Raw genomic sequence first — 11,473 nt, 5'->3', positions numbered from 1 at the left:
AAGACGTTGGCTGTGAGAGTGGGTGGAATGAGGAGTCTCTGCAAGCGGCCTTTCACCAGGGTCTGTCGGAGCAGCTCAAGGATGAGTTGATCTCTATCCGAACCTAGACCTGGACAGCTTGGTAGCCTTGTCTATTCGGGTGGATAATCGAGTCCGAGAGCGAAGGAGGGAGAAGCAATGGGGTCCGTCCAATCGATCAGGCTTCTCAGTTCCCAGTCGGGTCGGGTGGTGGACCAGAACACGCCGATCATTCTCCACCACAAAGGGGATTAGTGGAGAGGTCCTCTCTCTCGATTCTGAACCCATGCAAAGTGGGCGGCACGGGTTAACCAAGGAGGAGCGCCAACATAGACGTAAGACCAACTGCTGCCTCTCTACTGTGGTAGCTCGGGACATTACATCTCCACTTGTTCCCCGGCGGTCGTCAAACTGCCCGGCTCGCTTAAAGTTGGGAGGACTTTTAGCGAGCCAGTTTCAACCTCAGTACCTCTGTCAGACCCCGGTTTCCCGGCTACCCTTGTGAACAGGAATCAGAGCTTAGCGATTAACGCTTTATCGATTCAGGGGCCGATGGAAGCTTTCTTGATGCCGAGTTGGTGGAACAGCTGGGGCTTTCCAAGGAGCAATTGCCGGAAGCCATTGAAGCGACCACTCTGAACGGCAGTAGTCTGCACGTATCACGATGAGAGGACTGAACCGGTTAAGATGCTGTTGTCGGGGAATCATTCGGAGATGATTTCATTCTTCATTCTGCCGTCTTCCCATGTTCCTCTGGTCCTTGGATACCCCTGGCTGAAGGAACACAATCCCACGTTCGATTGGGTGACGGGCAAGGTAACGAGTTGGAGCCCTTGATTGTCATGCTAACTGTCTCAAGAGACTGCCTGTCCCCATTCGGTTCCCAGTCAGGTGATTGAGGCTAAACCCCCAGATTTGTCCCTGGTTCCCGGAGACATATCACGCATTTGGGGAAGTGTTCAGTAAGCAGAAGGCTCTGTCACTCCCTCCCCACCGACCATATGATTGTGCCATCAACCTGTTCCCTGGAGCTGTCTACCCCAAGGGAAGGTTATACAGTATCTCCCGCCCTGAACGTGAGGCTTTGGAGACCTACATCAAGGGAGTCCCTAGCTGCTGGTCTCGTTCGTCCCTCGTCCTATCACCCCCTGGGGGCAGGATTCTTCTTTGTGGGTAAGAAGGATGGCTCTCTTCGACCGTGTATTGATTATCGGGGTTCGAATGACATCACGATCAAGAACAAGTATCCCCTGCCCTTGATGAGTTCTGCCTTCGACTCCTTACAGGGTGCTACGGTGTTCACAGCTAGACCTACGCAATGCGTATCACATGGTCCGGATCAGAGAGGGAGACGAGTGGTTGACGGGTTTCAATACACCGATGGGTCACTTCGAGTATCAGGTGATGCCGTTTGGACTGACCAATGCTCCAGCGGTATTCCAGATATGGTGAACGACGTCCTGAGAGATATGATCGGTCTCTTTGTGTTTGTTTACCTGGATGACATTCTGATCTTCTCGAAGGAACCTTCCGACCACGTCCAGCATGTCCGGCAGGTTCTGCAGCGATTGTTGGAGAATCGCCTGTTCGTGAAGGCCGAGAAGTGCGAGTTTCACGCCCACACGACATCCTTTCTCGGGTACATCATCTCCAGGGGAGAGATTAGGATGGACCAGGAGAAGGTTAGAGCGGTTCTGGAATGGGCCCAGCCCGGTACGAGATTGCAGCTCCAGAGATTTTTGGGGTTTGCGAATTTCTACCGCAGATTCATCCGATTAAGCCGGTGGCCGCTCGTTGACGGCCTTGACTTCCAGTATCAGGAGCTTCGTGGAATCCGGAGGCGGATCGAGCGTTTCTGGATTTGAAGAGGCGATTCACCAACGCACCGATTCTCTCTCAACCGACACGGCCCGTCAGTTAATCGGTGAAGTGGACGCGTCTGATGTGGGAGTTGGCGCCATCCTGTCGCAGCGATGCTCCACGGACAGTAAACTCATCCCTGCGCCTACTACTCTGGTCGCCTTTTCGCCTGCGGGAGAGGAATTACGATGGGTAACCGGGAGCTTCTCGCGGTGAAACTTGCCTTGGAGGAGTGGCGCCACTGGTTGGAGGGGCGGAGCAGCCGTTTATTGTCTGGACTGACCACAAGAACCTTGCTTACGTGCAATCGGCTAGACGTCTCAACTCCCGTCAGGCCAGGTGGTCATTGTTTTTCGGACGATTCAATTTTTCCCCTGACGTCCCGACCTGGATCTAAGAACGGCAAGGCGGGACGCCTTGTCTCGGATGTTCTCCAAGACGGAGGAGAGTGGGTCCAAGACCGAGACAATTCTCCCCCGGAACTGCGTCGTGGGAGCTGTTAGGTGGAAGATTGAGGAGGAGGTGATGGCGGCTCTTCGACGCAGCCCGGTCCCGGTAACGGTCCACCCGGTCGGTTGTTTGTGCCTGAGTCGGTTCGTCCTGCGGTCCTCAAATGGTCCCACGCCAGCAAGATGGCTTGTCACCCTGGCGTGGCTCGGACGATGGCGTTTCTTCGCAGACGCTTTTTGGTGGCCTGCCATGGCCGAGGATACTCGGGGTTATGTTGCTGCCTGTCCAGTGTGTGCGCAGAATAAGAGTACCAATCGGCCCAGCTCTGGACTACTTCACCCCCTTCCTATTCCCCGCGACTCATGGTCGCATCTGGCCCTGACTTTGTCACTGGGTTGCCCGCTTCTGAGGGGAACACGGTCGTTCTGACTATCGTGGGACAGATTCAGCAAGTTCGCCACTTTGTGCCAATTGCTAAGCTTCCCTCTGCCTCGGAGACGTCCGAGATCCTGGTTAGGGAGGTTTTCAGGGTCCATGGGTTGCCCAGTGATATCGTTTCCGACCGTGGCCCTCAAGTTTACCTCTGCTGTCTGGAAGTCCTTCTGTTTGGCCATTGGAGCTACAGTCAGTCTCACATCTGGGTTTCACCCCCAATCTAATGGTCAGGCGGAGAGAGCCAACCAGAAGATGGAATCCACGCTACGCTGCCTGGCCTCTTCCAACCCCACCTCCTGGGTCTCTCAGTTGCCCCGGGTTGAGTATGCCCACAATACTCTCCCTACATCTGCCACTGGGATGTCTCCCTTCCAGTGCCTGTATGGCTACCAACCTCCCTTGTTCCCTTCTCAGGAGAAGGAGCTCTCAGTGCCTTCTGTTCAGGCCCATATTCGCGTTGCCACCGGACCTGGCATCGGGCCAGAAAGGCACTCTCTTAGAGTTTCGGACCGATATCAGCTCCAGGCGAATCGTCGCCGGATCCCCGCCTCCCACCTGCACCACCGGAGATAGGGTCTGGTTGCCACACGGGATCTTCCTTTACGGACTGAGTCTAGGAAGTTGTTACCAGTTCATTGGTCCGTTTGTGGTGGAGAAGGTGATCAATCCGGTGGCAGTTCGACTCAAACTCCCGAGGACGCTCAGAGTCCATCCCACCTTTCATGTTCTCCTGCCTCAAGCCTGTTTTCCTCAGTCCTCTGCTTGCCTCCTCCGCCTCCTCCTCCTCCTCCTCGGATGATCGGAGGCGGTCCTGCCTACACGGTGCGGCGCATCATGGATTCCAGACGGCGGGCCGGGGTTTCCAGTATCTCGTGGACTGGGAGGGGGTCATGGTCCTGAAGAGAGGAGTTGGATTCCGCGGCGACAGATCCTAGATGCTGACCTCATCCGTGACTTCTACCGCCTCCATCCTGGCGCTCCGGGAAGTCCGCCCGGTGGCGTTTCCGTGGAGGGGGGTACTGTACGATCCCGGCAGTCTGAGTCGGGTCCTGTCTGTGGACTAGTTTTTCTGCTCGTGATCTCCAGTTTCCCGAGGGTTCTGGAACGCTCCGGGGAGCTCTCTTGATTTCCGCGACCTGCATCCCATCAGCAATCTGCACACCTGGTCCTGATCATCACCCTTCTAGGCTCTGGCCTAACATCCATTCCCCTGCCGGATCGCTAGCCATGAACAGTAGGTTTACCAGAGTATCAGTCTTAGAGCGTCTAGCGTTAGTTTTGTTGTTTTGCACCTTGTTGGTTTGTTGTTTACTTACCTCCGTTTTGTTCCATCTGCAGTCACTCATCCGGGACCTTCATCCAACCTCTGCCTGGTGGTCGGGCGGCTGCCGAGCCATGATGGGATCAACCACTGCACCCCAACAACTAATCAACGCCGCCCGCTCTGTTCCCTGGATTATTCAGCATCACTCTTGAATTTGTAAATAAACACTCACCTTCGTTTCAACTTACCTTGTCCTGGTCTGCTTCTGGGTTCTGGCTTTGTAACTCGTGACACAGATAGCTCTTCGGGTTGTTGTTTGTTTAGTGTGTTCCAATTTTCCCAGAAGCGATTTGATTCTATGGACTCTTCAATCACAATGAGCTGTTTTCTGACATGCTGTTCCTTCTTTTTTCTTAGTGTATTTCTTTATTGTTTTAGTGTTTCATCATAGTGAAGGCGTAAGCTAAGGTTTTCCGGTACTCTGTGTTTCTGGTTGGATAGGTTTCTCAATTTCTTTCTTAGGTTTTTGCATTCTTCATCAAACCATTTCTCATTGTTGTTAGTTGTCTTAGGTTGATATGTTAGCTGATAGGTCAAATATATTGTTCAGGCTTCCTACTGCTAAGTTTACACCTTCACTATTGCAGGAAAACATTTTGTCCACGAAGTTGTCTAGGAGGGATTGGATTTGTTGTTGGCCAATCGTTTTTTTGGTAGGTTTCTACACTACCCTTCTTCCATCTATAGCATTTGTTTATAGTATGCAGTTTGTTCGGCTTAGGTGCCTCATGGTTGATTATTTCTCAGTTCAAGTTGATTGTGAATTTGCTGTGATCTGATAGGGGTGTCAGTGGGCTGACTGTGGAGACTCTGGGTTGAGGTCGGTGATAAAGTAGTCTACAGCGCTTCTGCAAAGAGATGAGCTATAGGTGTACCTACCGTAGGAGTCCCCTCGAAGCCTACCATTGACTATGTACATACCCAGCATGCGACAGAGCTGCAGGAGTTGTGACCCGTTTTTGTTGGTTATGTTGTCGTAGTTGTGTCTAGGGGGGCATGTGGGGGAGGGAATGCTGTCACCTTCAGGTAGGTGTTTGTCGCCCTGTGTGCTGAGGGTCTCAGTTTCTTGTCCAGTTCTGGCATTTAGGTCACCACAGACTAGTACATGTCCCTGGAAATGATTGTTCTCCTCCTCCAGGATGGAGAAGCTGTCTCCGTGTAGCTCAGTTGGTAGAGCACAGCGTTTGCAATGCCAGGGTTGTGGGTTTGATTCCCACAGGGGGGCCAGTATGAAAAAAAAAATGTATGCACTCACTAACTGTAAGTCGCTCTGGATAAGAGCGTCTGCTAAATGACTAAAATGTAAAGTATGGGGATTCTAGTGGGGGGTTATAGGTAGCACACAGGAGGACATGATTCTCTGCTGAGATAATTTCCTTTATATTTTTTTGTAAAATGGCCCTGTTTTGATTAATTTAAAAGAGTTATGGTCTGCTCGATACCATATTAGCATACCCCCTGAGTCCCTTCCCTGTTTCACACCTGGTAGTTTGTTTGATGGGACTACCAACTCTCTGTAACCTAGAGGGCAACCAGTGAGTCCATCTCCTCTATACCATGTTTTTTGTAGGATGACAATGTCTGTATATCCAGGTTCCTGCTCTTTAGGCCAATGGCAGATGACCTCAGGCCTTGGATATTCCAGGATGAGATAGTGAAGGTTTTGTCTTCCATAAAGTGTCCAATGTTGTTAGTCATGTGGTTTGGCCTCAGACCAGTAAGTGTGAGCAGAGCCTAACCACTCGTGAGTTGGGGAAAGTGGAAGAATCTCTCTCTCTCTCTCCTTCTTGCTGAGCCAGGTCATAGACTTGACATTGTTCCAAATATAAGAACATTCACTACATACTTTTGGTTGTTGGTGTGTATGCATTTACTTGTAAAGACACAAACGCTAATCTGTACGTGCTGCTGCATAAGTACTTGTCCATAATAAAGTGATCTCTAAGATGAAAAAGGACAGAAAAAAATATGTATTCACTGCTGGAGACAGCCAGGCAGGATCTAAGGGATTTTCATAGGAAATGCTATGGATTCCTGACATACATGCAATATAGCAAATGGTTAACTGAAGGTTGAAGGCAAAGGGGGTCTTTGTTAGGGACCGGAGGGACTAGGAGAAAGAGAAGAGAAAGAGAGCGAGAGAGAAGAAAGGAAAGAGACATCATCTGTCCCATGTCTCTCTGTCACCACTAAAAGCCTGCAAACAGAATTATTTTATCAGTCAGTCATATTGCCTGCTTCTCACATTTCACCCTCAGCAGCACCAGTGCAATGTTCCTCCAGTGCACATCAAATCATTTTGATGTACAGGAGTTTAACTTACACAAACGTTACGCCATTAAGTTTAAGATTGAAGAATGACGTTCTTTCAGTTGAGACCTGTATTCTTGCTGTAGCCTATGATGTACAATTTTTGCAGACACCTTGGCCTCCTAACATTGCACATTCCAACATTACATCTATGGCAGTGCCTTAAGTGGACAGGCTGTCACAGATAGTGATTCTTTATCTAAAGGAAATGAATGAGGTACAAACAGGAGGCATTCCGGATCATTCCCTCTAAATCAGATTGTAATCTGGGTTTATGCGTTTTACACCTGAGACTATTTGAAAGAAAACGTGAAAGGAGATTAACTTAAGTTTTCGAAGTTCTGAAGTTCTAGACTTCCCTTTTGAAGATTTGAGAAGTGTGAAACATCACAACTGTCCAGGGAGGAAGGAGTTAACACGGTTGTACTAACGCTAACACTATCTGTCTCCCGAGTGGCGCAGTGGTCTAAGGCACTGCATCGCAGTGCTAGCTGTGCCACTAGAGATCCTGGTTTGAATCCAGGCTCTGTCGTAGCCGGCCGCGACCGGGAGACCCATGGGGCGGCGCACAATTGGCCCAGCGTCGTCCAGGGTAGGAGGAATGGGCGGCAGGGATGTTGCTCAGTTGGTAGAGCATGGCATTTGCAACGCCAAGGTTGTGGGTTCGATTCCACGGGGGCCAGTATAAAAATTACAAATAAATAATGTATGCACTCACTAACTGTAAGTCGCTCTGGATAAGCTTTTTGTACTGTAGTAGCTGCTTTGCACCATGACACCCTTGCTAATGTCAGAGGGTCTTAGCTGTGAAATGTTAAGGACTACACGCAGAATCAAAGCCTCATCACTCCTTTCACCATCGCCCATCCTTTATCGAGAACAGGGGGACAAATCACTCCTTACATTTTTACACAGATACTGTCAGCCAACTCGTCCCCATGTACAAATCTGTAGATAGTATAGGCCTGCTGTACAGTAACTCCCAAAGCCCACTGGTGTTTTACTACAACACATTATCATACATTGAATCGAACTGAGAACATTTGGTTCTTGCTGGATTGCTAACTTGAACACTCCTTTGCAGTATCGATTTCTTCCCCTTACGTGGAAGTGCCTAGAGCTAAGTAAGTTTCTAGTGCTTGTTCCTCAAATATGCCAAATATAGGCCACAATGATCTGACCTTGGACCATCTGATAGCTGATGACTGACTGACCATTTGACAAGACAAATTCTTACCACATATTGACATTCACATGAAAAAGGACACTGTGCACATTGTCTTCAGAGGTCAGGTCAGGGATCACATCTGGGCTTGCAAGGTCACAATGCTGCAAGGCTTGACAGCCAAGGACCCAAAACCTATGGATAAAATATATATCGAGTACACATTTCATAAATGGTGTTTGGTTTTGAGAGGGATGTGTACACATGGTGGGTATCCCAATGTTCGCCTAATGTTCCCTTCAGCCCTACTGTATCAAATCAGGAAGTATTATGACTTTACAATGTGGGAATGGACAGCTGGAGAGCCCAGTTGCATGGCGGACTACTACATCTGGGCCCAGGGCATCTACCTCCAGGGTGCCCCCCACATGGAAATAATATTATTATTATTATTATTATTATTTTGTGGAAAACTTCTGACTTCCTGCAATTCTACACATTTTGCCATGGCTTATGAAACATGCTCATATGCAATCTGGGGGTGGGGCCCCGCAATCTGGGGTGGGGCCCCAACCGACATGTTCATATCATATCCAATCAAATGTTCGGTAATCCGGCCCTGCCCAGTTGTGGCGTGGAGCTGACACACGTCATACTAACCACACTGCTACTGTAACACACTGCCACTGTAACACACTGCCTCTGTTCTGTTTTCTCCTCCCAACAGAGATCTGAGCATAACAACCTCACCCTACTGCCCAACGGGGCCTTCTCCAACCTATACGTCCTTCAAGAGCTGTAGCACTAGTTTAGTACGGCACCCTTCTTCAAACAATGGGACTGATTATACCTGCTATTGCTCTTACATTAGTTTTGATACTGAATTCACCCCCAACTCTGGTGGTTACCAATCTGTTTGACTAAGGGCCCCAAACAGTCTGCAATGAAGCCCCAAGTAAAAACCCCAGGAATAGCGTCTGATCAGTGCTGACTGTTCAAAACCCCCTCTAGTCTACATGTACTATTAGCCAGCCAGTAAATACGGGTAAAGAAACTCTGCTCCAAGCCAGGAGAGACAAACACAACACAGAAAGATCAATGTGGCTCAATAGATGAAGTAACAGAATGGGCTAGGAGCCAGAAGCACTAAATAAGTTACAATTAGACTCCCTTCTCTTTACTTTCCCCTCTATGAAAACAGCCAGTAGCCTTTTTGTGTGTCAGTATCAACAGGCTCAGGTTTCAGTTTATGATGCCTGCTGTACTAATGAAATGGACTGACTGGGGATTGAATTAGTGGACGTTGAGAGATTCATATTGAACGGTTATTTCGCATGGGTAAAACTAGACATGATATTAAGTGTGTATATTCTTCCCTGCAGCAGGCTAGCAGGAAACTGCCTGACCGACATCCCTGAAGGGGCTTTCTCTGGCCTCTTCAATCTCAAAGTACTGTAAGTAATACATTACTAACTGATACATGATCCATTTCTGAAAAACCTGCATCTTTGTGAATTTGTCCCTTCTGTCTCTCTGAATAGAATGCTCCAAAACAATCATCTATGGCAAGTTCCTGGTGATGCCCTTCCAGAACCTACAGTCTGTGAGTACATCTGATACCTCGTCACACCCTTCATACTAGGGTTGAGTATTTTACAAATGTTCCATCCCGAGGAGAATAAATCACTTTTCTCCCGGGTAACCCCGTATTTCCCGCCAAAACCGAAGTGTCATTCAAAAGCGTATAAAGCAAATAAATACAGTGCATTCGGAAAGTATTCAGACCCCTTCCCTTTTCCCACATTTTGTTACGTTACAGCCTTATTCTAAAATGGATTCAATTAATTTACTTCATTCTACACACAATACCCCATAATGACAATGCGAAAACAGGTTTTTAGAAATGTTTGCACATTTATTAATACAAAACTGAAATACCTTATTTACATAAGTATTCAGACCCTTTGCTATGAGACTCGAAATTGAGCTCAGGTGCATCCTGTTTCCATTGATCATCCTTGAGATGTTTCTACAACTTCATTGGAGTCCACCTGTGGTAAATTCAATTGATTGGACATGATTTGGAAAGGCTAACACCTGGGTATATAAGGTCCCACAGTTGACAGTGCATGTCAGAGCAAAAACCAAGCAATGAGGTTGAAGGAATTGTTCGTAGAGCTCCGAGACAGGATTGTGTCGAGGCACAGATCTGGGGAAGGGGTACCAAAAAATGTCTGCAGCATTGAAGGTCCTAGGTCAGGAGGTGACAAAGAATCCAATGGTCACGCTGAAAGAGCTCCAGAGTTCCTCTGTGGAGATGGGAGAACCTTCCATAAGGACAACCATCTCTGCAGCACTCCACCAATCATGCCTTAATGGTAGAGTGGCCAGACAGAAGCTGGAGTTGCCAAAAGGCACCTAAAGAAAGACTCTCAGACCATGAGAAACAAGATTCTTTGGTGTGATGAAACCAAGATTGAACTCTTTGGCCTGAATGCCAAATGTCACGTCTGAGGAAACCTGGCACCATCCCTACGGTGAAGCATGGTGGTGGCAGCATCATGCTGTGGGGATGTTTTTCAGTGGCAGTACTGGGGACTAGTCAGGATTGAGGTAAAGATGAACGGAGCAGAGAGATCCTTGATGAAAACCTGCTCCAGAGTGCTCAGGACCTCAGACTGGGGCGAAGGTTCACCTTCCAACAGGACAACGACCCTAAGCACACAGCCAAGACAATGCAGGAGTGGCTTCGGGACAAGTCTCTGAATGTCCTGAGTGGCCCAGACAGAGCCTGGACTTGAACCCGATCAAACATCTCTGGAGACTCCTGAAAATAGCTGGCAGCGACGCTTCCCATCCAACCTGACAGAGCTTGAGAGGATCTGCAGAGAAGAATGGAGAAACTCCCCAAATACAGGTGTGCCAAGCTTGTAGCGTCATACCCAAGAAGACTTGAGGCTGTAATCGCTGTCAAAGGTGCTTCAACAAAGTACTGAGTAAAGGGTCTGAATACTTATGTAAATGTGATATCAGTTTTTAATATAAATTTGCAAACATTTCTATAAACCTGTTTTTGTTTTGTCATTATGGGGATCTTGTGTGTAGATTGATGAGAAAAAAATATATTTCATCCATTTTAGAATAAGGCTGTAACGCAACAAAATGTGGAAGAATTCAAGGGTCTGAATACTTTCCAAATGCACTGTAGGCAGGTAAGTATGTCTGGATTTGATTAGAGCTTTGATCAAAAATTCCAGCCTGATGCTACCTGAGCCTGATGAGCCATACATTAAATATACTACACATACAAAAGTATGTGCGGACACCCCTTCAAATTAAGTGGATTCGGCTATTTCAGTCACACCTGTTGCTGACAGGTGTATGAAATCGAGCACACCGCCATGCAATCTCAATAGACAAACATTGGCAGTAGAATGGCCTACTGAGGATCTCACTGTAACTGTAATGTAATCTCAACTGCAATCCAGGTTGTTTGGTTGTGCTCTCATTACATTGTTGTATAAATATCTGACATTGTATTCCATTTTAACTCTTCATGTACTTTTAAATGATTGAAAGCGCAGTAATAACACATTGAGATGACAACGTAACCAAAAATCAGACATTGTTTTTAAATTACATGGAGTCATTACATGGAGCCCTGAGGCATCCCTAAACATGTTTACCTGATCCACTGTCCTCCACATCTCAATCAGGCACTTGTTTGCTAAAATGCTCTGGCTTGAGTAAACAGTCATTCATGTTGTTTAGACGTAATAATCTGAAGTTCACATGTTAGACAGACAGGCAGACAGACAGACAGACAGGGGACAGCCACATGCGAACTGCCTGCTTGTGATGGTGCCAGGAACATTGTCAGACAGCTACAGTATGTCCCTGCAGCCAATGTC

The 11,473-nt window shown here is 47.9% G+C and overlaps 1 long non-coding RNA gene across 1 annotated transcript; it reads left to right on the top strand.

The window, feature by feature from the left end:
* The first annotated feature begins 8,306 nt into the window (after nucleotides 1–8,306).
* Nucleotides 8,307–9,150, top strand: LOC123490864. Its single transcript, XR_006661077.1, has 3 exons — nucleotides 8,307–8,360; nucleotides 8,945–9,016; nucleotides 9,104–9,150. It is a non-coding gene; the product is annotated as an uncharacterized LOC123490864 (long non-coding RNA).
* Nucleotides 9,151–11,473: the final 2,323 nt, after the last annotated feature.

This window comes from Coregonus clupeaformis, unplaced genomic scaffold (genome assembly GCF_020615455.1).
Source record: "Coregonus clupeaformis isolate EN_2021a unplaced genomic scaffold, ASM2061545v1 scaf5163, whole genome shotgun sequence".
In the NCBI taxonomy this organism is placed as follows: Eukaryota; Metazoa; Chordata; class Actinopteri; order Salmoniformes; family Salmonidae; genus Coregonus; species Coregonus clupeaformis.
Note: the sequence above shows the minus strand (reverse complement) of the source record. Positions and strands in the feature narration are given on the sequence as shown.